The 27,186-nt window shown below is 44.2% G+C and overlaps 1 protein-coding gene across 3 annotated transcripts in view; it reads left to right on the forward strand.

The window, feature by feature from the left end:
- The window catches only part of LOC124616497 (parathyroid hormone/parathyroid hormone-related peptide receptor-like), a 759,731-nt gene that overhangs the window by 301,220 nt on the left and 431,325 nt on the right, over positions 1 to 27,186 (forward strand). For all 3 annotated transcript variants that reach the window (XM_047144855.1, XM_047144812.1, XM_047144835.1), the window contains exon 3: positions 7,627 to 7,687. The gene's annotated coding sequence lies outside the window, so the exon portion shown is untranslated. The remainder of the gene's footprint in view (positions 1 to 7,626; positions 7,688 to 27,186) is intronic.

Consider the following 27,186-nt stretch of genomic DNA (forward strand, 5'->3'; position numbering starts at 1 on the left):
GGAAGGAGACCAGACAGCGTGGCCATCGGTCTCATCGGATTAGGGAAGGATGGGGAAGGAAGTCGGCCGTGCCCTTTCAGAGGAACCATCCCGGCATTTGCCTGGAGTGATTTAGGGAAATCACGGAAAACCTAAATCAGGATGGCCGGAAGCGGGATTGAACCGTCGCCCTTCCGAATGCGAGTCCAGTGTCTAACCACTGCGCCACCTCGCTCGGTCCTAAGGTAGAGTGACGGACAGCAAACGGTAGGCTCAGTGCATAGGCTGGGATGTCCAGATGAAGCTCCAACGTATTAAGTAAGATAGTGTTTGCTGCGTCTGTTCCTCTAGGTGAGTAGGTCGTATACTAATGGTATCAGATGAGTGTTTGTAACGCATGACATACAGTGTACCTCCTTCGCAGTTGTGGTATGTTATATGTGGGAAACAGATGTCTTCTTACATGTAACTCCATATTAAGCTATTGTGGTACGGGGATCATGAGATAGGATTTTTGGAAAAATCGAGGTGCTTGCCATACGTCTCATGAAATCCGAAAATCATGGTGCACTCTCTCTGGCGGAGGGTACATGAAGTACTAGATTTCTTTCCCATACCCTTTTCTGTTTGTGGACAGTTTGCCGCAAAAACATGTCAGCATGCAACTGAATAACCTCAATTCCATTTTTATGTACAACTACCACAAAACTGTGAATCTCTTAATTTTGTCTGCAAAACTACATTGCTGGACAACGGCCGCACACAGAAGAAATGATCGAACTGTCAGTGTAACTTCATACACGTAAGCACCATTGGTGGGTATAAAAATGACTGAGAGTTGCAATTCTCTGTGAGAAGTAGAACGGCTACCAGAGTGTATCAATGTTTAAAGTTGTCCAGGACTGGCAGGATGTATAATTGCCATTAATAGTGTTACATATTGAATGATGACTATGAAGGACACGGAAATGTCACGCATTCTTGTGACAATCTCAGAGATGCCTCGTTGTACATCCCTATTAGACTGTTTAAATGAGTCCTGGAAGATCTATATTTGTGGTTCACTCGGATGTGACAGAGACCCGAACGACCACGTCTGACTTCCACAAGAGAGGGTCACCATACCGTACGGCAAACACATCATAACGTCTTCACATCTGCGACTGCCATCCGAGAACAAGTAATGGACTCCTTCCAACGTTTTGTGCCACCCTGCACAAATAGTTGGAGACCAGCAGCTGCCCGACTAGGGAATTAGCGTCCGACGCACAGAATGTCGTGTTAATTCCACCACAGAAACTGCTGCGTTAGGTTTGGTGTTATGGCCGGGGAATATGGACTACTGATAAATGATATAGCTCTCAGAAATTAACTGCTGTACTGCTACACTATTAATGCCAAACAGCTGGGGACAGCGTGTGCTGTAAAATTTCTAGGCGTAACTATCGAGAGCGACCATAAGTGGAATGACCACATAAAATAGATGACGGGAAAAGCAGATACCAGACTCAGGAAATGTCACTCAAACTCATCCACGACAGAAATGGTTTACAAGGCACTTTTTCGCCCGATTCTCGAGTATTGTTCATCTATCTGGGATTCCTGTCAGATGGGACTGATAGAGGAGATAGAAAAGATCCAACGAAGAGCGGCGCATTTCGTCACGGAATCGTTTAGCTGGCGAGAGAGCGTTACGGAGGTGCTAAACAAACTCCACTGGCAGACGTCACAAGAGAGGCGTTGTGCATCACGGAAAGATTTACTATTGAAATTTCGGGACAGCACTTTTCAGGAGTCGAACAACATATTACTTACCCCCACATATGTCTCGCGTATTGACCACGAGGAGAAAATTCGAGAAATTAGAGCCAATACTGAGGCTTACCGACAATCTTTCTGCCCACGCACTATTCGGAAGTGGAACAGGGTTGGAGCGATCAGATAGTGTACCGAAGGTACCCTCCGCCACACACCGTAGGTGTTTAGTATGATGTAGATAGATGTGTTTAGTGATAAACCGCAGTACTACCCCGGCTGACGATCGTCCGCAAATAGGACGACTACGTGAAGGGAGCTCCTAGTCACGTAATGTTTTGCAGATTCACAGCGATTCTATTTCTAGCACCATGGAAGGCCATGACTTCAGGTGACAGCTGGTTCTGACTGAGGGAACTCTGGCATGTCAAGGACATCTTCGTTTTTCTATGTTACCTCTGATGCGACACTATCGTAACTCAACTCGCTCCTGGCACCAGTATCCTCACTGTGCCATGGATTTTTCCTTGGTGGGAGTAAGAGAACGTGCACCACGCACCATCGTGATATCAACTGAGGGGATACTTGAGTGACAGGTAGTAGAATCACGGTCTGGAAAGACGAAAACGGTTGGTAGAAGTTGGTGCTGGCCCCATTCCCCTCCATACCACTTCCGATTGATGGGAAACGACAGAGCATGACAAGGAGGCCGATCGGCTTCGCGTGGTCCACTGGGTCTGATCACGGGGTTCCTTTTTCCTTAGATATGTACTGATTTTACTCTTTTTAGGGTTTTGTACTTCACCCTGTAAAAACGAAACCCTTATAGAATCATTTTGGTGTCCGCCTTTCTGTTGTCTGCCTGTCCGACTGTTCACATCACGTTTTCTTAGGTACGTCTAGACGTATCAAGTTGAAATTTAAGTCACACATTAAGGTCTACGGTCCCTTAGTGATGCAAAAAAGTGAAGCTCCTAAATCAATGTCGTAAAAAGATAGGGCCATTTATGTCACATATTTTGATACTCGCAAAATCACTCGTCTAAACCTACAAGGTACTTCCTGTTGACTTAGAATCATGAAATGTGTGGTGTGCGTACTGTAAGACCTTCGGTACACACATCATCAGATTATTTGACTTGTCGTTCTATGCGAGTGTCAGCGACTTGTCTCGTGGTCTTATCGTGGCGTGTTTATCTTCTGCCGTTAGGTCAGACGATAAAAATGCCACTTGCACGCTTAGAGTAGCAGATTGATGGTGACCAACTTTAAACAGAATTTGATTAATTTTCACACACATTTATTAAAATAATCAAACATAGACATTACGTAACTTGATTCTGGATGCTGTTTACAATTGACAATCTGAAGTTCCTTTGGTCTTGGTACGTAAATCTTATTCTCACATATCTCTGATAGTTGACAAAGTGTCTATTCATTTATCTTCATGGCTATGTACAGGAATATGGTAATCTTATTAGGCGCAGACTGAAACTTGACTATAGACTGGTACAGACTAATGCACACTGGTACAGACTAATGCAGACTGACTAATCGGAGGTCTGTACACTCTTTGTAGTACCTCGCGCGTTCAGGTATCACTGCGCGAGTGTGATCTGCGAGGAGAAAAGGTTCTACGTTAGCAGCAATCTCATTGGCTGCGTGATATATTAATACGTGGATCGGCGGAAGCAGAATTTGGTCCGTCTCTAGGACAGCGCCATCTCGTAGTGCGGAGACGGACGAGCGCTGCGCCTGCGCTGTTGTGCTTAGCGGGGCGCGCTCTATTGGAACTACGCGGAACTATGTACACAACACAATGTTTCTGCCATCTCTTATCAGACTGTCTGTTTGTCAGTCTGTCCATATGTCACGACCACTTTTTCGCACGAATGGGTAGACGTATCTATTTGAAACTTATGACGCATACTAAAGTTTATGGTTCTTGGTGGTATAACAAGCATTAGCTTCAAGTGAATCCAATCAAAAAATACGGTCATTTATGTCAGATATTCTGATATTTTCAAACTCACATTTCAAAACTTATAGGGCACTTCCCCTTACAAAGATTTTTGAAAGGTTTCGCAGTGCTAGTAGAAAAAAAAATCGGAAACTGATCAATTCTAACTACGTTGTGGTTGTTGTCTTCAGTCCGAAGACTGAGAAGAAGAGGCTTGCACAGGATAGACCGGCATGGAAAGCTGCATCAAACCAAAGTAGCTACTGCAACCTACATACTTCTGAACCTGCTTACTGTATTCATCTCTTGGTTTCCCTCTACCATTTTTACCCCACACACTTTCTTCCAATACAAAATTCGTGATTCCTGACTGTTTCAGAATGTGTTCTATCAATTAGTCCTTTATTCCAGTCCTGTTGCGCCACAAATTCCTTTTCTCATCAATTCTGTTGAGTACCTACTCATTATTCACGTGGACTACCTATCTAAACTTCAGCATTCTTCTATAATGCCACATTTCGAAAGTTTCTTTTCTTTTCTTATGTAAACTATTTTTCGTCCATGTTCGACTTCCATACGTGGCTACACTCCAGACAAATACCTTCAGGAAAGACTTCCAAACACTTAAATCTATATTCGGTGGTAACAAATTTCTCTTCTACAGAAAAGCTTTTCGTGCCCTTATGAGTCTATCTACTTCTTTAAGTGCCTTATTTCCTAATCTAATTGCCTCGGCATCACCTATGTTTAATTCGACTACATTCCATTACCCTCGCTTTGCTTTTGTTGATATTCAATTTACATCCTCCTTTCAAGACACTGCCCATTCTGTTCGTCTGCCAAGTCCTTTGCTGTCTCTGAAAGAATTAAAATGTTATCGGCAAACCTGAACGTTTATATTTCTTCTTCCTGGATATCAATTCCTATTGCAGATTTTTCTTCTGTTTCCTTTACTGTTTTCTCAATGTACAGGTGGAATAACATCGAGAATAGGCTACAACCCTATCTAACTCACTTCTCAATAACTGCTTCCCTTTCATGCCCCTCGACTCTTATAAGTGCCGGCTGGTTTCTGTACGAATTGTAAATAGCCTTTCGCTCCTCTATTTTACCCCTGTCACCTTTAGAATTTGAAAGAGAGTACTCCAGTCAACATTGTCCAAAGATTTCTCTAAGTCTACAAATTCTATAAACATAGGTTTGCCTTTCCTTAGACTATCTTCTATGAGAAGTCGCAGGGTTAGTATTGCTTCGAGCATTCGTACAATTCTCCGAAATTCAAACTGATATTCCCCTAGATAGGCTTCTGCTAGTTTTCCATTCTTCTGAAAAGAGTCCGTGTTAGTATTTTGCAACCGTGGCTTATTAAACTGATAGTTCGGTGATTTTTTACACTTGTCAGCCCCTGATTTCTTTTGAATTGGAATTATTACATTCTTCTTGAAGTCTGAGGGTATTTCGCCTGTATCATACATCTTGCTCACCACATGGAAGAGTTTCGTCATATCTGGCTCTCCCAAGACTATCAGTAGTTCTAACGGAATGTTATCTGCTCCTGGGGCCTTGTTTAGACTTAGGTCTTTCAGTGCTCTGTCAAATTATTCATGCAATACCATATTTCCCATCGCATCTTCATCTAAGTTTTCTTCCATTTCAATAATATTGCCTTGAAGTACATCTCCCTTGTATAGACACTCTATACGCTCCTTCCCCCTTTCTGCTTTCCCTTCTTTGCTTAGAACTGGTTTTCGATATGAGCCCTTGATATTCATACGGCGGTTCTCTTTCCTCCAAAGATGTCTTTTAATTTTCCAGTAGGCGCCATTAATATTTCCGTAGTAATGTATGCTTCTAAATATTTACATATGTCCTCTAGCCTTTCCTGCTAAGCCATTTTGCACTTCCTATCAATCTCATTTTTTAAATGTTTGTATTGCCTTTCGCCTGCTTCATTTATTGCATTTTTATATTTTCTTCTTTCATCGATAAAATTCATTGTCTCTTGTGCTACCCAAGGTTTCTACTAGCCCTCGTATTTCCCTTGTAATTGTCAAACTTTCCCTAACGATTCCTCTGAAACTCTCTACAATCTCTGATTCTTTCAGTTCATCTTTTTGCAGTTTCTGCAGCTTTAATCTGCAGTTCATAATCAATAAATTCTGGTTCAGAGTCTACATAGTCCCATGAAAATGTTTTACAATTTAGAATCTGGTTCAGAAATCTGTTTCACCATTATATAATCAAAATCTATTTTATCATTATATAATCAATCTGAAACCTACCGGTGTCTCCAGATCCTTTCCATGTAAACAATCTTGTTTCATGATTTTTAAACCAAGTGTTAGCTGTGATTATGCATTGTGCAAAATTGTACCAGACGACTTCCTATTTCATTTCATTCCCCCAGGCCATATTCACTAACTATTTTTCCTTCTCCTCCTTTTCCTACTATCGAAATCCAGTAGCCCATGATTATTGAATTTTCTTCTCAACTATTTGAATAATTTTTTATCTCATCACATATTTCTTCGATGTTATTAAACCTGCTCCTGCATTACCCCTATTTGATTTTGTATTCATAACCCTGTATTCACTTGACCAGAAGTTTTGTTCCTCCTGCCACCGAACTTCACTAACTCCCACTTTATCTAACTTTAACCTATCCATTTCGCTTTTTAAATTTTCTAACTTGCCTGCCCCATTTAAGGGATCTATCATCCCACGCTCCAATCCGGAAAACACCAGTTCTATTTCTCCTGAAAAATACTTCCTCGTGAGTAGCCCCTGCCCGGATATCCGAATGGGGGACTATTTTACCTTCGGAATATTTTCCCAAGTGGTCGCCGTTATCATTTAACTATACAGTAGACCTGCATGCCCTCGGGAAAAACAGCTGTAGTTTCTCCTTCCTTTCAGCCGTTCGCAGTACCAGCAATGCAAGGCCGTTTTGCTTGATATTACAGGACCAGATCAGTCAGTTATCCAGACTATTGCCCCTGCAACTACCGAAAAGGCTGCTGCCCCTCTTCAGGAACCACTTTGCCTGTCCTCTCAAGAGATACCACTCTGTTGTGGTTGCACCTAGGGTACCGCTATCTGTATCAATGAGGCGTGTAACCCACCACACCAACGGCAAGGTCAATGGTCCAACAGGAAAGTTTGTAACTGTATAACATGACAGTAATTTTGTTTGTAACTATATCATACGAAAACAATTTTTCCTGACAAAAAGGGTCTTAACAGACGGAGAGACAGACAGATAGATAAAAAATGGAAAAAAATCACACGAAATTAATTTTTTTGTCACCTGTTATCTGACTGTCTGTCTTTACGTCCTGTTAAGACCCATTTTTATCAGCGAATGGTAGACGTTTGAAGTGGAAATTCACGTTAGATTCTGAGGTCTATACTGTTTTGGTAGTGTAAAAATGTTAAGCATCTAAGTCAATGCAATCAAAATATACAGCCATTTATGTCTTATTTCGATAATAGCAAACACGCTCGTAAACGTAGAGGGTACTTCCCCTTTATGTAGGATTATAAAGTTAGGCAAGAGGAAAGGTTTTACAGTACAAGAAAACGAAAGAAAAGAATCAGAAAATGGTTGAAAAAATATTTCTTTTGTCATTTGTTATTCTGCATCAAACTTGAAATTAGAACGTTCTAGAAACTCTTGGAATCGCTGTGACCAATATCTTTCCAGTATCAGTGTCGATAACAGGCAGAATCGTCGAGGCCCTCGATTCCTGGAATGAATGAAGTGTCGATCTAAGTCTGCACGGAAACCTCAGTGCGCGAGTCATACGCGCACCTAGCCGATTTTTTCATCACAGGTTGACTGAGCTGTAATGTATTACAACGTTTTAAGATGCTGAATGTTTACTTTGTGTTCTTAAAATTCTTAAACTGCATTTTCTATGCTTTTGTTGCAGATTGAGTTTAGCAGACAAGTAGCAGCCCGTTGCATTCAGTGTCAGTCATTCTACTGAGCTGGTAAGTTTTCCAGGCAAGATACAACACATAAGTAATCTCTGCAGATTTTACTCTTAAAATTGCTATTTGTACTCCAAGCTCAATGGTATGATATGATTTTACGGTGCGTACACCCACAAATTAGTCATACATATTAAAAAGTTCTTTAAATATTTTTCTGAAAACTTCTGGAAACCGCATTAGCTTTTGACAGTTCTTTATTCTAATATTATACACGACCGGTTTCATGTTATTGTAGTCGCACCTTCGGGTAAAATAATCTGCAAAAACGTACAAAGTGGATTACAAGCAAATTAATAATACAAAAAAATCTGAGATACTTAAACCAGAAAAAGAGGGAGTGAAATACCTGCGTAGCTAATTTAACAATACGCCCTTGTAACAGTGCGGTAATTGGCTTGAACTGTGTTGGTATATCCGCCCTATAGAGATTCTCGCTAGTAACGTTTACAATAATTATGAGAGAAAGCATGAGAACAGGAAGAAGCATGCACTCGTATTCATAAACTTTTTTCTGAAACGGTTTTATTATTGTGCAGAGTGGACTAAAGCACTTCAGAGGAAAATGTGTCACCCTTGTAATATATGGGCTGAGTCGGTAGGAAAGGCACATGCTTTGACAGATTACAGTATTAGAAATCGTGAACGAGAAGCCTCGTATAGGATTATGTGCTATTCCGTATTGTTTCCGAGATAGAAAAAATTTAATGTTCATTGGTATTTTTTCTGTATTATTCATTTTCACTGCTTACAACGCACCACAACAGCATAATTGAAATTGAGACGAACAGTTAGATGCAGGACACTTGTGGTCTATCAAGTTGGGGAACTACCTCACAGTGGCCTGCAAAAATCGAAGCTATAGATTTTCAATATTCTCGCGCTCTCTGCGCGCAAACTGTTATCCTCGGCAAAAATTAAATACGACCTTTTTCTGTAGAGCATTTAATGTAGTGTAATTTTGTGCTGCGACACATTTTAATTGGAGCCTGCGGTTTTTGAGTCATTCAAGAAAAACTTACAAAAGTGTTATTAAATGTGTTCCGTCTCGGAAACAATTCGGATTATCTCACATGTCCGTGTGAATGTTTTGTTCAAAATCACCAACACTATCATTTTTCACAGCATGTGCCGTTCCTCCTGACTCATCCTGTGTGTTGCCTATACAGGGCTAGCTACAACTCAAATGGAAGAAAAACACGACTTGAGGAGTAGAGTGTCAGGAATATTTAATATAAGCAGTTATATAATATCTGTGAAGTTCACATTTTACTTCTTTTCTTGTAGCTAGGTTTACGATGGCATTCTGTTGGCAATCTCTTCAGACCTTATCCCTGGGCTTTTCCACTCCAGATCAAAGGTGCTTATCAGGATCTGTGGGTAGAGCGTAGCCACAGTGGTTTGCTAAGAGTGTATTATTTCATTCTATGCTCTGTCTGCTACCCAAATTTATTGAAGGTTTCGCTACATAATTTGTAGAGTTTTGTAACACCGCAGTTAGCATTCACATAGTTCAACTATTGTTTTGTTGTAGATATCCACTGTGCTGGTCAGCTGACACGTGAGTGCGCTTTTCTCTTGGCTTAGGAGCGCCCTTCAGCCGGTGGTACTCTACCTGCTTAGGCTTATCCCTAACTTCTTGATATATGACATTTTGTTTCTATCTACGAGGGTTGAATGAAAAGTAATGCCTCCAACTTCGTTAATTGGATTTGGATAGGAATATTTTAATAAATCAAACGCAGAAATAATACTTAGAATGTGATCTTTAATTACCAATATTCATCAAAACAGTACCGCAAGTTTTGTGATGGTGGTAATTGGCATTCCTGTTGTTCGCGTTTCCTAAAACTGTAAAGATATACCAGAACCGCACTTTCATTTAGTTCACAAAGGAATAGCGTAATAATTCAGTCGTTTGCATCACAGAAATGAAATAACTCTGATACCCGCGAGGGTAGCCGAGAGCGCTAAATGTGCTGCTCCATGGACTAGGGTAGGCGCACCGGCCCCGGATCGAATCCGTCCGGTGGATTAACGACGACGGTCGGTGTGCCGGCCAGCCTGGATGTGGTTTTTAGGCGTTTTCCCACATCCCGCTAGGTGAATGCCGGGCTGGTCCCCACGTTCCGCCTCAGTTCCATGGCTTGCAGACATGTCATCACGTGCGCACTTTTCCTTGGATTACAGTAGCTGCAGACAGTTGGGATACACTAATTTCGTCGTGGGGGGTACAGGGTGGCGGCAGGAAGAGCATCCGGCCACCCCTTAAACTAGCTTTGCCAAATCCGTTTAACCATGCCGATCCTGCGTGACTTGGGAACAGGCACAAGCGAGAGAGAGAGAGGGAGAGAAAGAGAAAATGAAATAACTCTGATGCTAATGTTCAAGGGTCGTATTTTCATATATTCAATTTTTTGATCTATGCATGACATGCAACTCTAGTTCGGACGTAATAGTAGCTACATGGTTTCAGCAGGCGTATCACATACAGAATGTTATATCACCTAAAAATTTTTGGAAGTTCATTTTTTGATAAGAGTGAAACATCAATCTGGACTGACCAGTCCCTCGTTTACTACAACAACCAAGTACGACAGCTTAAGCTACAATCCCTTTCTGGAATTGCATCGGTCTCGAATACTAGTGTCACCTATTTTAATATACAACTAAATGTTCTCGATATTTTTCCAGACCAGTAGTCTGTTTGGACACCTACTATGTGATTTTATAGTAACAGGTAAAACGAAGCTTCCTAACGATTCCAGTCAGTGATGCAAGGCAAAGCTATTCTCTACCGCGTGTGCTGCGCTAGAATTGCACCTGAACTCTGGGTGTCTTGTACCGTTTTGCTTGCTGTTGTGATTCTGACAAGATGCAACACGAACCTGGTCACGTGGTACACGCTTCCGTATTAACTGTTTGTTAGTAGAGCCTAGTTCAACATACAACAATTCCCTATGAGTCCAGAAATACTGAGCTTCCCTCTAGGGAACAAGGAAGCTGAACGTTGTCATTAATGGGGTATTGCCAATTCTGAACTCTAGCAGAATCTTTACTAGTAAAACCACATAATTTATTAATTAGTGGACATGTTATAAATTCACGATAACGCACCACCGAGTTCACACTTGCTGATTATCACAGAGGAGGACAGAGAAAAGAAAAAGTTCCTGTAGAATACCAAATCGAGAACTTCGAACTGTTACGTATTTTATCATCAGAAATCCTAAGCATGTGAAATCAAAGTAATCAATTTTGCGTCATCTTTCATTTCAAATGCCGAAATTACTGCGGTTACTCGGATAAAATGCTACTGGATGAATGTCAGGAAATTAATGCAGAGGTCGGGGAAGAGAGGACAAACTGACTTTAAAGTTTACTGCCATTTTATCTTAAAGAGTGAACGTGTGTTCTTTTATAAGAACAGTCTGATCTTTGGGAAAAATGTACTTTCTTAAAGGTGCCTAGAGCCAGTAGACTCTGAATGTTGTACTGAGTGGGTTTCTGATAAGGAAAGGTATCAAAACTTAGCTACAGAACAGAACATCGTTGTGGAATTTTAATGAGTCTTCGTGTTGAATATAAAATTCTGTTATTTGTTAGATGGAAATCCGAAAAATGATAGATATTTCTTCCAGAGCCTAGAATACCGACAGACGTGCTCCAGACCCTCGGGGAGAGGATTCAAGTTCCGTTGACCCACGTTATTCAGCACATTGTACAAACAGCGAAATGAATATTAATCAGAGGGACACGAGACGCCACTGTAAACCGCCTGCAACCCTCGCGTCCCTAATGAATTCCCGGCAGCAAGTAGCTACCGCCACGCCTGGCTGCAGCTGCTGGTGCGTGCGACACGGTGCTGCCGGTGGCTCCGCCGTATTTGTGCGGGCGGGTACTGTCAACAAGTACTTGCCGCTGAGTCTCCTCGTCGTGTGCTAGCCCCACGCCTTCAACCACTGCAACCACTGTCACAAGCAAGCGCAGAAACAGCACACACGCACGTGAACGCAGGAGCAAGCATGCACGCACACGCACGTACGCGCGCACACAAAAATATATATATATATATATATATATATATATATATATATATATATTTTTGTGTGCGCGCGTATATATATATATATATATATATATAATATCCAGGTCTGGGGACCTGGGAGGCCAAGCATGACGAAAGTGGCGGCTGAGCACTCGATGATCACCAAACGACGAGCGCAAGAGATCTTTCACGCGTCTAGCAATGTGCGGTGGAGCGCCATCCTGCATAAATATCCTGCGCGTATATATATATATATATATATATATATATATATATATATATATATATATATATATATATATATACCGGGTGATCAAAAAGTCAGTATAAATTTGAAAACAGAATAAATCACGGAATAATGTAGATAGAGAGGTACAAATTGACACACATGCTTGGAATAACATGGGGTTTTATTAGAACCAAAAATATACAAATGTTCAAAAAAGTCCGACAGTCTGATCACAGTCTGATCAGAATAGCGATAATTAGCATAACAAAGTAAGACAAAGCAAAGATGATGTTCTTTACAGGAAATGCTCAATATCTCCACTATCATTCCTCAACAATAGCTGTAGTCGAGGAATAATTTTGTGAACAACACTGTAGGGCATGTCCGGAGTTATGGTGAGGCATTGGCGTCGGATGTTGTCTTTCAGCATCCATAGAGATGTCGGTCGATCACGATACACATGCGACTTCAGGTACCCACAAAGCCAATAATCGCACGGACTGAGGTCTGGGGACCTGGGAGGCCAAGCATGACGAAAGTGGCGGCTGAGCACTCGATGATCACCAAACGACGAGCGCAAGAGATCTTTCACGCGTCTAGCAATGTGCGGTGGAGCGCCATCCTGCATAAACATCGTACGTTCCAGCAGGTGTTTATCAGCCAGGCTGGGGATGATGCGATTTTGTAACATATCGGCGTACCTCTCACTCGTCACGGTAGCAGTTTTTCTGTCCAGCGCCATCTGTCGGACATTTTGTGAACTTGTTTTTTTTTTGTTCTAATAAAACCCCATGTCATTCCAAGCATGTGTGTCATTTTTACCTCTCTATCTACATTATTCCGTGGTTTACTAAGTTTTCAAATTTATACTGACTTTTTTATCACATATACACTCCTGGATATGGAAAAAAGAACACATTGACACCGGTGTGTCAGACCCACCATACTTGCTCCGGACACTGCGAGAGGGCTGTACAAGTAATGATCACACGCACGGCACAGCGGACACACCAGGAACCGCGGTGTTGGCCGTCGAATGGCGCTAGCTGCGCAGCATTTATGCACCGCCGCCGTCAGTGTCAGCCAGTTTGCCGTGGCATACGGAGCTCCATCGCAGTCTTTAACACTGGTAGCATGCCGCGACAGCGTGGACGTGAACCGTATGTGCAGTTGACGGACTTCGAGCGAGGGCGTATAGTGGGCATGCGGGAGGCCGGGTGGACGTACCGCCGAATCGCTCAACACGTGGGGCGTGAGGTCTCCACAGTACATCGATGTTGTCGCCAGTGGTCGGCGGAAGGTGCACGTGCCCGTCGACCTGGGACCGGACCGCAGCGACGCACGGATGCACGCCAAGACCATAGGATCCTACGCAGTGCCGTAGGGGACCGCACCGCCACTTCCCAGCAAATTAGGGACACTGTTGCTCCTGGGGTATCGGCGAGGACCATTCGCAACCGTCTCCATGAAGCTGGGCTACGGTCCCGCACACCGTTAGGCCGTCTTCCGCTCACGCCCCAACATCGTGCAGCCCGCCTCCAGTGGTGTCGCGACAGGCGTGAATGGAGGGACGAATGGAGACGTGTCGTCTTCAGCGATGAGAGTCGCTTCTGCCTTGGTGCCAATGATGGTCATATGCGTGTTTGGCGCCGTGCAGGTGAGCGCCACAATCAGGACTGCATACGACCGAGGCACACAGGGCCAACACCCGGCATCATGGTGTGGGGAGCGATCTCCTACATTGGCCGTACACCACTGGTGATCGTCGAGGGGACATTGAATAGTGCACGGTACATCCAAACCGTCATCGAACCCATCGTTCTACCATTCCTAGACCGGCAAGGGAACTTGCTGTTCCAACAGGACAATGCACGTCCGCATGTATCCCGTGCCACCCAACGTGCTCTAGAAGGTGTAAGTCAACTACCCTGGCCAGCAAGATCTCCGGATCTGTCCCCCATTGAGCATGTTTGGGACTGGATGAAGCGTCGTCTCACGCGGTCTGCACGTCCAGCACGAACGCTGGTCCAACTGAGGCGCCAGGTGGAAATGGCATGGCAAGCCGTTCCACAGGACTACATCCAGCATCTCTACGATCGTCTCCATGGGAGAATAGCAGGCTGCATTGCTGCGAAAGGTGGATATACACTGTACTAGTGCCGACATTGTGCATGCTCTGTTGCCTGTGTCTATGTGCCTGTGGTTCTGTCAGTGTGATCATGTGATGTATCTGACCCCAGGAATGTGTCAATAAAGTTTCCCCTTCCTGGGACAATGAATTCACGGTGTTCTTATTTCAATTTCCAGGAGTGTATATACATCCGAGATTCACAGTGTCTGTGCCGAGAATAACAGATTTTAGGCATTACCTCTGACATCGGACAACGTAGTGGCCGACGGCCTTCACTTAATGATTGAAAACAGCTACGTCTGCGTAGAGTCTGTAACGTCGCCATCCTTTGGACGCAAAGATGAAAAATATAAATCTAGTCCTCACACCCCGATACAAGCCCCAAGCCCATGATCCAAATTTAATAAAAAAAAAGAAGTCCCTCTATACTAATACCGCATGACTAGTAGCAAGTAGACTGAAAAGAAAGTAATATAAAAAGAAATAATAAAGAATCTTAGTAGCAAAGTAATTTAATGTTTTGAAATAGAACAAAAAAGAAATAGAATCCATTAGTTTCAAGATAGAATTATAGTAGATCGCAAAGTAGTAAACTTGTAGGTCACGGAGTATAACAAGTACCTCAAAGAATACTCCTTGTGAGTACTCTTTGACGACACTGCGAAATACAGAAGCTAAATTTGTACATTGTTAATGTGCTTCATGTGTCGTAACTGAACTTGTGCTCTCGTACTTAATATTGGTAGGCGATACGAGATGGTTTGCTACATTTTGAAGGTTTGCGATCTGCTAGAAATGATTAAAAACTGAAAGAGGTAAATCAGCAACTTTGAAAATATCTCTGAAGTAATTCAAGCTAGGAAAATAACCGAATAATTATCTTAACTTGATTATTATCAACGAAAGTCTGAACTTAGACCCAATGCGATGGACAATTAATACATAGTTCAACTGGTAGGAGGCGATGGATGGTGTAAAGTGTGAGGAATAAACCTGAATTGCGTTAAAGTAAGTAGCGTGATACGGATCTTGCTGTAAACTCTTTGGCTGAATTTACGTAACTACTTCCACCCATCTGAAAGGAAGTTTACTTCTTTAAGACAATTATAGGATGTGCATAGACTAGAATAAACCAACATAAAGTGAATTTACAGTGTTCGACATTTCTTTCAACTCATTTATCTGTGTTACAGCATAGATTATCAACAGAGCGCAGCATTCATAGATATTCTTTGGCGCTCTAAAAAGTTATCGTACTGATTCAGACTATTTAGCGCACGCGAATTGTAAACTTTCATAGACAAACTCTGGATGCATATAGACTGTTATCATGATTAGGGCAATAATCTCAGTTTGTATGCATTTACGTGTAGCTAGGCTCGTACATGTCGGGAAGCAAATATTCATCTGAGTAAGCCGGTACAACTAACAAGCACTCGGCGTAAATACAGTGCAGCAAGACAATCCTTTTTTGTGACTTTCCTCGCAAACATTCTACCGCGAGCTAGGTGAAGCCTGAGCATCATTCATTAACAGTCAATCAGTATAAAAGGGGTAGTTACCAGTAGTCAATGTTAGGGGACGAGCAACACTTGAAACAACGGCAGAAAGCAATGTGGGATGTACGGTGAACGTATCTGTTAGGACAGTTCGGCGAAATTTGGCGTTAATGTGTTTTGGATGCAGACGGTCGAGTGCCTTTGCTAGCACTGCGACCTGCGACATGGCCCGCAGCGCCTCCCCTAGGCTCCTGATCTTTTCGGTTCGACCCTAGATTGGAAAACCGTGGCCTTGTCAGTTTAGTCCCGATATCAGTTGGTAAGAGCTGATGGTAGGGTTCGAGTGTGGCACAGACCATACGAAGCCATGGATCCAAGTTGTTAACAAGGCACTGTGCAAGTTGGCAGTGGCATCATAATGGCGTGGGCAAGAATGGACTGGGTCCTCTGGCCAAAGTGAATCGATCATTGATTGGCAATGGTTATTTCCGGATACTTGGAGACCATTTCCAGCCGTTCTTGGACTTCATGTTCCCAAACAAAGATGGAATTTTTATGGATCGCAATGCGCCGTATCAGAACATTGTGGACAGTTCCAGCGAATAATTTGGCCACCCAGATCGCCCGACATGAATCCCATCGAATATCTACGGGACATAATCGAGAGATCATTTCCTGCACAAAATCCTGTATCGGCAACGCTTCCGCAATTATGGACGGATAAAGATACGGCATTGCCCAGTATTTCTGCAGAAGGTTTCCAACGACTTATTGAGTCCATGTCACGTAGAGTTACTACACTACTCCGGCCAAAGGAGGTCCGACCCATATTGGGAGGTATCCCATGACGTTTGTCACCTCAGTGTATACGTAAACACGTGGTCACCTGAAGTAATGAAACGATTGGTGGTTTCTTCGGTTGTTCGTATAGAGCGCTTAGAAGAAGAATCACATCCACGGGACGCATAAGGAGACACACATACTCGTCGTCACCGACTTCGTTCAAATTTATGATACATCCATGACTTGGCCACAAATGAAAGTGACTGAAGTGGGAGCTCCAGGTGGCCAAGCGTTTGGAAAAATAGAGCATTTTTGGAGCGGGTAACACGAGGCTTCAGCCATTTATATTAGCGTAGCTTCCAGGCAGCGGAAAGGGTACGAAACTGCAATACGTGGGCCGTGGGGTCCATTCCCTAAGTGCAAAATTATTTTTATTTTCAGTGTTCACTTTACTCGAAGACTGGTCCTCCACTTTTTCATATTACTCCCGAGCTTCGACTTCTTTGTATCAAAACAACTCAGAGTCGTACACAACATGTACTCCGAAAAAAACTGTCACCATTTTCTCGTGTACGAGAGTTATTCGGAAGGTAAGGAAGGATAGGTCGCGAAATGGGATCCTCAGCGAAAATCCGATGAAGTTTTGCACAGGTTTGTTGGACAGTGTCTCTAGTATGCCCGTCGATCGCGTTACGTATTCTTCTTAGTTCTGAGCTCACTTGCTCCCGCCGAGTGCGAGGGCCTGGTGAGAAATTTCGCCTGAAGCTATGCAACCAACATTACATAATTTTCTTCTTCAAGACAATTCTCAGCCGCATTCTGCAGGGGCAATGAAGTTGCTCCTGTATCGTTTTCAGTTGGGAATTACACTGCACAAACACTTCGATGGGCCCCCGTAAATGTGGTTGGACTTACAAGTATGGCTACGTTTCGTCTATGGGGCGCCAACTTAGGTTCGTCGCAATGTACCCCATGTTCCACAAAAGTATTTAATATCAATGCAGACAGGTATTTCTATGCAAAAATCTTGTAGGCACTCACGTAGTTTTTTAAGTTTCACATATTCGATTTTATTTACAAAAGAACATGGAAAAATCGAAAGTAAATTAATTTCAGAGCTTGACCGAGTTTTCTATGATCTTGGAGCTGGTTGAAAACCACGGTTAATTGCGTGTGTTATCTTTACAAAACCGTTAAAGTTCCACAGTATCTCAAACTATAGACTACATAATGCCTACACGCTGAAATCTAAGTGCGGTTTGTATCACACGCAACCAGAAAAATATCAAGTCCATCAGATGCCGAAAAATTTCTATGTCTGGAAGTGGGAACTCCGAATAATTCACACATATAAAGTCAACTATCGAACTTGACAACCTCTGAAATTCTTAATTTTAACCTTTTATAAACATATGGCACATCAAAGCACACTGAAATATTCCGAGAAGTATTATGCTGTTATCAGTTTTTTGTCTGTTATTGTTTATTTATAAATAATAATTTCTTTGGTTTTCGTCCGATTTCGAATTTATAAGAGTAAATGTTAAAAAACAATTTTAAATTATAAATTGGCTCTGAGCACCATGCGATTTAACATCTGAGGTCATCAGTCCCCCGGAACTTAGAACTACTTAAACCTAACTAACCTAAGGACATCACACACATCCATAACCTGAGGCAGGATTCGAACCCGCGACCGTAGCAGTCTCGCGGTTCCAGACTGAAGCGCCTAGAACCGCTCGGCCACACCGGCTGGCTATATTATTTATTGGATAATTTCCTACATAGCTACAGTTTACAGTACTACCGCTACTTTTAATATTTCTCGTTTACTTAGTATCAAACGCAGTGTTGAATTGCGCGAAATCCACTTTACGGCCTCTCATTTAAATATGCGAATAATTGCAGTAGATCTACTATCAAAGTCCAATACAATTCTACAAGATGTATCCGCAGACGCTTAGCTTGTTCATATCGCATAATGCGTTGCCGAGATACTCACTCTTACAGTAATGGATTATTTATCACATTAATTTTACAATAACTTATAAACTAATGCGGGTATCCTAGGTGCGTCTTCACAGGCGTATACGTCCGTCTTTACCATTTCAAACGAGCCTACTGACTCTTCAGTGACACATGTGATTCAATATTTATTAATTTTGGGGTGAGCTTTAATTTTGCACTGGCTGCGAAGAACGGCCATGAGAAACGAGCAGCCATTGTGCTGCGCAACGGACGGGTTTTCCACGTCACGCAGTCATCTTAGCGACCGATGGAAGTCCAGAGGCAACCCCATCCGTGGAACATAATGTGAAAGTGGCCCTCCACATGCCCCTGTCCAGCTGATTTCAGCTGTCAACACGAATATGATCCGATCTTAACTGCCGCCTGTGCACCTGTGGTCGCGTGTTTGTGACTGAATATAGTGTGTCTTCCCTCTACAAAGGCTGTCGTGTTACAGGCTGCATCAATATAGCGCTTTCCTGCCGATGTCAAAAGACCACCGACCTTACTAGACAGACTCAGCGCATATTTTACAAGTCTAACAACTCATAAGAAGTTCTGACTCAGTGATATTGGAAACCTTATCTTTAAAACGCTTACCTAAGACTCGGTCGTTTCCAGCAGCAAACCGCCTCTCGTCTCCCACACGCACGCTCCAAGACTGCGCGGTTACATCGCTTCCTGACGGATTGCCGGAAGCAGGACAGAACACTCCGATGATGCTCCTTGCATACGAGGCCGCTCACTTGCTTCTCAAACATCTCCTCAAGCACACGCTCCAAGAGCTGGCGGCTCCGCTGCATGCTGCCAACTCTGGCGCGAACCACCCTGCGCAGACACAATGGACGCTGCACCCTTCAATCATCTATGTTGGCAGCCATGGCCCCAGTGCTGCCTCCAAGTTCCACTGTCACGCACAAGACTCCTAGAAAACCTAGAAAACTACAATCACACCAAAAAGTATTGGCACAGTTACATTTTAGTGGTTATATGTTAAACGAAATATATATTTCAGAACAGAACCTAGACACGTGCCACTTTACATTACATAGGTTACAAATATGTCCAAATCACCTGTCCGTAAAGTAACATACAGTGTTATGAAAATAAACATCGCTCCTCCGCATCCAAAAAAGTGTTGGCACACGCGCATGAGTCGGACAGTGTGTTAATGTTCACCTTCTAATAGCTAGTGCGCATACCTTTAGCATCTATAACAGCGCGTAAACGCCTAGGAATGCTTTGTATTAATTTCTTGATATCAGGGGTAATTTTCGACCATTCCTCCAGGATCACTACCTACAAGTAGTTTTTACTGGACGGGCGCTTTCTTCTGACTTGAGTGTCAAGATGAGCCCACAGGTTCTCAATGGGGTTCAAATCAGGGCTCTGAGATGGTGTTAGAACCCTTCTGGGGGCATTGTACAGTAACCACTCCCGGGTTTTCATGGCGGTATGTTTTGGGTCGTTGTCTTGCTGGAAATGAAACACCCCAGTCAGGCCGAATGTCTGTGCACTAGCGAGTAAATTACCTCGCAGCACGTCGATGTATCTCATATGATCCATTGTACCGTGGATAACAGCTAGATTTCCAACGCCGGATGCCCTCATACAGCCCCAGACTATGATACCGTCCCCACCGTGTTTGACTGTGGGATGCATGTGTTTGATGTCGAGGTGCGTATTCGGCCTGCACCAAACTGTTTTTCTTGCATCAAATCCGAACACATTGAACTTCGATTCGTCGCTAAATATCACAGTGTTCCAAAACTCCATCGGCTTGCTGATGTAGTCCTTGGCAAACTGCAGGCGTTTCTGCCAGTTAATTTCCGATATGTATGGTTTTTACCTGTGAGAACGTCTATGCATGTCAGCCTCATTCAACACATTTCGTATAGTTTGAACACTAACTGTCCTGGAGGACTTTGTCTGAACGACCTCAGCAATAGTTGCTGCAGTTGTAGTAGGTTCCTTCCGAGCAAGTGCGATGATACGGCGACGCTCTTGGGTTGTAAGCACTTTTGAACGCCCAGGCCAACACATTTTTACTGTTGTTCCAGTCTCTTTATATTTATGAATGATGGCTCGTACCGTGTTGTAGCTAACAGACACCTCTGCTCTGATTCGTCGATAGCTTATCCCTTGTGAATGGAGTAATACCACTCTCTCACGCAAAATCACTGAATGTTCCTTTTCTTTGGCCCCACGGTGACCACTATCGCACATTACAGCAACATACTAGCGACTGGGCCGTCAACAACACGCAGTGTCTATTGCTTCAACAGATGGCGTTCCGGTACCTGAAAACCCAACAATATATAGAGAAGCCACGCTCTGTGCCAATACTTTTTGTGTGCGGAGGAGATACATGTTCGCCTTAACACTGCATTTCTTTGTTATTGATAGGCAATGTGGGCAGAATTGTAATGTCTGGTATGTTAAGTAGCATGTACATGTGCTGTGTACAGGAAGGTGCGGCGTTTGCAATCAGCAACGATAAATACGCACGTATGCCAATACTTTTTGGTGCGATTATACACTCCTGGAAATTGAAATAAGAACACCGTGAATTCATTGTCCCAGGAAGGGGAAACTTTATTGACACATTCCTGGGGTCAGATACATCACATGATCACACTGACAGAACCACAGGCACATAGACACAGGCAACAGAGCATGCACAATGTCGGCACTAGTACAGTGTATATCCACCTTTCGCAGCAATGCAGCCTGCTATTCTCCCATGGAGACGATCGTAGAGATGCTGGATGTAGTCCTGTGGAACGGCTTGCCATGCCATTTCCACCTGGCGCCTCAGTTGGACCAGCGTTCGTGCTGGACGTGCAGACCGCGTGAGACGACGCTTCATCCAGTCCCAAACATGCTCAATGGGGGACAGATCCGGAGATCTTGCTGGCCAGGGTAGTTGACTTACACCTTCTAGAGCACGTTGGGTGGCACGGGATACATGCGGACGTGCACTGTCCTGTTGGAACAGCAAGTTCCCTTGCCGGTCTAGGAATGGTAGAACGATGGGTTCGATGACGGTTTGGATGTACCGTGCACTATTCAGTGTCCCCTCGACGATCACCAGTGGTGTACGGCCAGTGTAGGAGATCGCTCCCCACACCATGATGCCGGGTGTTGGCCCTGTGTGCCTCGGTCGTATGCAGTCCTGATTGTGGCGCTCACCTGCACGGCGCCAAACACGCATACGACCATCATTGGCACCAAGGAGAAGCGACTCTCATCGCTGAAGACGACACGTCTCCATTCGTCCCTCCATTCACGCCTGTCGCGACACCACTGGAGGCGGGCTGCACGATGTTGGGGCGTGAGCGGAAGACGGCCTAACGGTGTGCGGGACCGTAGCCCAGCTTCATGGAGACGGTTGCGAATGGTCCTCGCCGATACCCCAGGAGCAACAGTGTCCCTAATTTGCTGGGAAGTGGCGGTGCGGTCCCCTACGGCACTGCGTACGATCCTACGGTCTTGGCGCGCATCCGTGCGTCGCTGCGGTCCGGTCCCAGGTCGACGGGCACGTGCACCTTCCGCCGACCACTGGCGACGACATCGATGTACTGTGGAGACCTCACGCCCCACGTGTTGAGCAATTCGGCGGTACGTCCACCCGGCCTCCCGCATGCCCACTATACGCCCTCGCTCAAAGTCCGTCAACTGCACGTACGGTTCACGTCCACGCTGTCGCGGCATGCTACCAGTGTTAAAGACTGCGATGGAGCTCCGTATGCCACGGCAAACTGGCTGACACTGACGGCGGCGGTGCACAAATGCTGCGCAGCTAGCGCCATTCGACGGCCAACACCGCGGTTCCTGGTGTGTCCGCTGTGCCGTGCGTGTGATCATTGCTTGTACAGCCCTCTCGCAGTGTCCGGAGCAAGTATGGTGGGTCTGACACACCGGTGTCAATGTGTTCTTTTTTCCATTTCCAGGAGTGTATGTTCCATTGTGGGGCGTATCGTATGTGAAGGATTGGAACTCACTTCGTTCAACTTACACCGGAGCAGAAAACTAATTAAGTCAGTCTTCATGAACGTTCAGGAAAGACCACCACCTCCTGATATCAGTGGCCCAGTGTGTTTATGTTTATCTTCAACCTATTTAACGTGGTGCAGCAAGTGTAATGAACAGACGGATCGAGTGGCAGTGGGTTCTCCCCCCCCCCCCCCCCCCCCCCACCGCTCCCCGCTCCCCATCCCCGCACACACACACACACACACACACACACACACACTCATGTGGTAGTGGACATCTTCTTTATTCAAGCATCTGAGCGAACTGCCTAAACTCCACACAATTTTAGCTATGCTGTACGTAGGCGACACATTCGTAATTCCAACACACGGAGAGGAGAGTTGCATGAGCTCTATCAGCACATCAAAAGTCTGCACTAGAATAAGAATTCCATTCGCGAACATGAAGGTCCGGAGAACTCAAACATCAACTTCAACACAGGATCTAATGCAGACGCATCGACAACACCTGGTACTTACACACAGATTCCCATCACATCAGGAAACGGAGCATTTCATCTTACATAAGTTAGCCGCTCGAACGCCCTACATCAGTGAGACAAGAATTGAAAGCGCTGCACAATACATTCCCAGCCAACGTATACAATAATAATAATAATAATAATAATAATAATAAGGAGAAGTTTTATGTTGGATGAAAAGTGAAGAACCGAAAAAAAGCTTCCTGTGCTGTACTTACCATATGCCGAGGGTGACAGTGATCGAGTGGGCAAGGCACATGAAATCAGTTCACAAGAGAAGTCTAAGGCTCCATGATTTGGTAGGGCCTGCTGAGGACGCAGGTAAATCCCTCACATGCCATCCGTCGCACGGGAGATGCAAGTACAGGTACGGGATGCAGTGTAACTGGAGTACCATTTACACTTGGGAAACACTGGAAGGTTTGTTAGCACCCGCATAGCAGAGCACGAGCACTGTATTCTGTTCGGACTGCGCAACGCATCAGCACCAGCGGATCACCATCGCGATCGTGGACAGACTACAAATTTGAACAAGCACGAGCACTGGCGAGACAACAGTGAATGCGACACGAAACTTAACAGAGGCATTCGAATTCCTGAAGCAGCCTGATATTGTCAATAGGGGAAGCTGCTATGGCTCTCATCGTACTGGCTGACAGCAGTCGCAGTACGACGGACAGCGTTCGCTCGTAACCGGATAAGCAAACCTGCGTATGAAACTTCTTGGCAGGTTAAATCCGTGTGCCGGACCGAGACTCGAAATTGGGACCTTTGCCTTTCGCGGGCAAGTGCTCTACCAACTGAGCCAATCTAGCATGCCCCACGACCCGTCCTCACAGCATCAGTTCTGCCAGTACCTCATCTCCTACCTTCCAAACTTCACAGAAACTCCTCTGCGAACCTAGCAGAACTAGTACTCCTGGAAGAAAGGATATTGCGGAGACATGGCCTGTGGGACGTTTCCAGAATGAGGCTTTCACTCTGCAGCGGAGTGTGCGCTGACATGAAGCTTCCTGGCAGATTAAAACTGTGTGCAGGTTCGCAGAAGAGCTTCTGAGAAGTTTGGGAGGTAGGAGACGCGGTACTGTCAGATTGAGGCTGTGAGGACTGGTCGTGAGTCGTGCTTGGGTAGCTCAGTTAACGCCGGCACGGTAGCTCAACGTGTTCGGTCAGAGAGCTGGCTGGCCGCTGTAATAAGAAAAAGAAAAAGAGTATAGCGATCAGCAACGAACTCAAGAGATGTCATCTGAGGGAAATCCGCTACGACAAAAAAAAAAAAAAAAAAAAAAAAAAAAAAAAAAAAAAAAAAAAAAAAAAAAAAATGTTGCTAGTAGAGCACTTGCCCGAGTAAGGTAAAGGTCCCGAGTTCGAGTCTCGGCCCGGAACACAGTTTTAAGCTTGCCAGAAAGTTTCATATCAGCTCACACTCTGCTGCAGAGTGAAAGTTTCATTCTTTAAACCTGCGGATGCACATCTGGCGTCCTATTTATGATTCTAACAGCAGGAATACACGGCCCCCAGAGGTTTGTCACTGTGGTACTGGGCTGCCAATAGTCAGAAAACCATACAACCTAGAAATAGTATGCGATACATCCCGTCACTCTTTCATTATACCTACCATTGTTATCTTAGGGCCACGATACCGCCAGGAAAGCGATATGTTGGGGTATCCACAGCCCACTGTGAGGGCGGTCGCTGGAACTTGCCCCAAAAGTCGGTACAGTGTATTATTTTAATGATTTTCAAAGATGACGCACTAGTGCCCCAGAATGCTCTTAGTGAGAAAAATAGTAATCGGAGATTAAATTTTACCGTCCAGTGGGCGACTTTTCTCAGTTTGGGAACGGCTATACCTACGGGAGTTTCCGCCCAGGAATCGATCCTGCGGCGTGTATTGGCAGTCTTCAGTGAGTGAGACAACCTGAGAGGTCGAGAGCGAAGTTCTGTGTGTGGAAATTGCCATGCCAAGAAAATACGACTATTTATTCCAAGGACAGAAATTATTTTTAACTCCAGTACTGCATCAAAATAATATAATTTGCCAAAGCTTATTGCCACGAGGATTAACAATATATACAAGGAAGTAATAATGAGGCACATTAGCACTAACAGAAGTTATAATAATGATTTAATATCCCGGGTTCGATTCCCGGAGGGGTCAGGGATTTTCTCTGCCTCGTGATGACTGGGTGTTGTGTGATGTGCTTAGGTTAGTTAGGTTTAAGTAGTTCTAAGTTCTAGGGGACTGATGACCATAGATGTTAAGTCCCATAGTGCTCAGAGCCATTTCAGCCAATGATTTAATACTGACAACCAGGAGCCCAACTTTGTCACGAAAACTGGACACGCACTCGGTTTAACTTACTTGACAGATTCGCGCAGCAAAAACTGTTGGTCCACAGATCCGTTTGCTGCCTGGTCATTGTGTAGGGAATACGTAACAACTATAAGACTCAATTATAGTTTCTAGATGTTACAATAGATGAGAAATGGTTTACGCTTGGGCATCGGAGGAAAGTATAGCGGACACCAGATATTTTAATGAATAGTAATGAATGGTGTAGGCCGACGTTTGCTAAGGAAGTTCGTCGAATGGGCAGTGTGAAAGGCTCTGAACAATTTGCGACTCGGATTGCTGGAACTCATGACGAGAACAATGGCAGATTTTCGCAAAGAGGAGCGCTGAATAGGAGCAGACGTCCCATAAATATCTTTCCCCTTCACTTGGTGAGTACCTCGTTACGAACATAAGTTAAAAGATAGAACGCAGTAACTTTGCTCGACCACAAAAGTTAGGAAAGAGAAGTAATAACTTTTCACCGCTCAGAAATCCACTTTTTTGATCGATAACTTTATCTTCGTTTGCAGACGCTATGAAAGAGCGTTTGTTTTTTCATACTATTCATTTCACTAATAAGCTCAGCGTCACAATATTGTGCCGAAACCGATCACTGAAGAGCTCACTCTCCAATTTATTTTCATACCTTACTGTTATTTCGTTTACCTCTCCATGTACTTCGACATATTACATACTGTGTCCTGCAGTGCTGTAGTATTACAGTTAGGTTTCACGTATCAGTTTATGGCTTGATACCCTTTAAAGTGTTCAACCAATGTGTGCAGGTGGCACCGAGGGAGTTGCCGAACCGGACTGGGGGAGGGTACCTCTTGGGACTCTATTCACACACCTGATTCTATGCCGCCCCACCCCCCACCACCACCACACCATAACCACCATCAGACCGACCACAAGAGGGCGTGAAACGGGAGGGCTGCTTCAAGATAACATTCGAATTTCAACGAGCGGGTTTGAACGGTTCCTAGAGGTTCCACCCCATATAACAGACCAAACAATTCAGTGAGGTTGCATACCCATGACATACGAAGAAGATTTGAATCGTCCCTAATGTGTCAGCATTCTCAAAAGTTGTCAGTGCTGCACATTGCACTGAAAACTGTAATTCTCGAAAGCGACATGTGTGTAACTGAACACCACAATGGAAGGAATATTTTCAAAGACGTCATTAATGCCACCTCTTGACTCCTTTTCGTGTCAATTCTGAGTGACGTTGTGGGTTTTCCTCAGCCAACTGTAAGAAAACCGCATGACTCCAACGCTTGGCGTCACTCTGCTTACTTCCATCGCAGAAGCGTCGAGAGGAGGGATGAGATTTGGGTAAGGGAGATGCTTGTGACGGCCTTCTCATATGTGTGAAACGTTCACGATGACGCTGAGTAAAACTATAGTGACCTTGGTGCCACCATCCCACCTTACATCTCACACGAACATCTGAGCTAAGGCCTTTTTTTTCGCATCTGCTAACATCTTGCCTTTTGATGCTTCGCCGAACCCAAGACTGTTTTCGTAGGGCGCGATGATTTGCACCTTCATTACAGATGAAGGTTGTAGGTAACTTTGAGCCCATTTTCAATCTTCTGCGTTGCAGTCGGGTAAAATCGTGCTGTTTAAAAAAGCTAGCTTTTCATTATTTTGCGGAGTGTATGTACTTGGGAAATAAAAATCCTGACACTTGCATTTTTTTTCGGTCGTCAGTCTTCTGGCTGGTTTGATGCAACCCGCCACTAATTTCTCTCCTGTGCCAATCTTTCCATATCAGAGCAGAAACCTACTTCCTGAATTATTTACTGGACGTATCTAAATTTCTGTCTTCCTCTACAGTTTTTACCTTCTACAGCTTTCTCCAGTGCCATGGAAGTTATTCAATCACGTCTTAACAGTTGTCTCAGTGTTTTTCGTACACTCCTTTCCTCACAGATACTGGGGA

Source organism: Schistocerca americana, chromosome 1, assembly GCF_021461395.2.
Source record: "Schistocerca americana isolate TAMUIC-IGC-003095 chromosome 1, iqSchAmer2.1, whole genome shotgun sequence".
In the NCBI taxonomy this organism is placed as follows: Eukaryota; Metazoa; Arthropoda; class Insecta; order Orthoptera; family Acrididae; genus Schistocerca; species Schistocerca americana.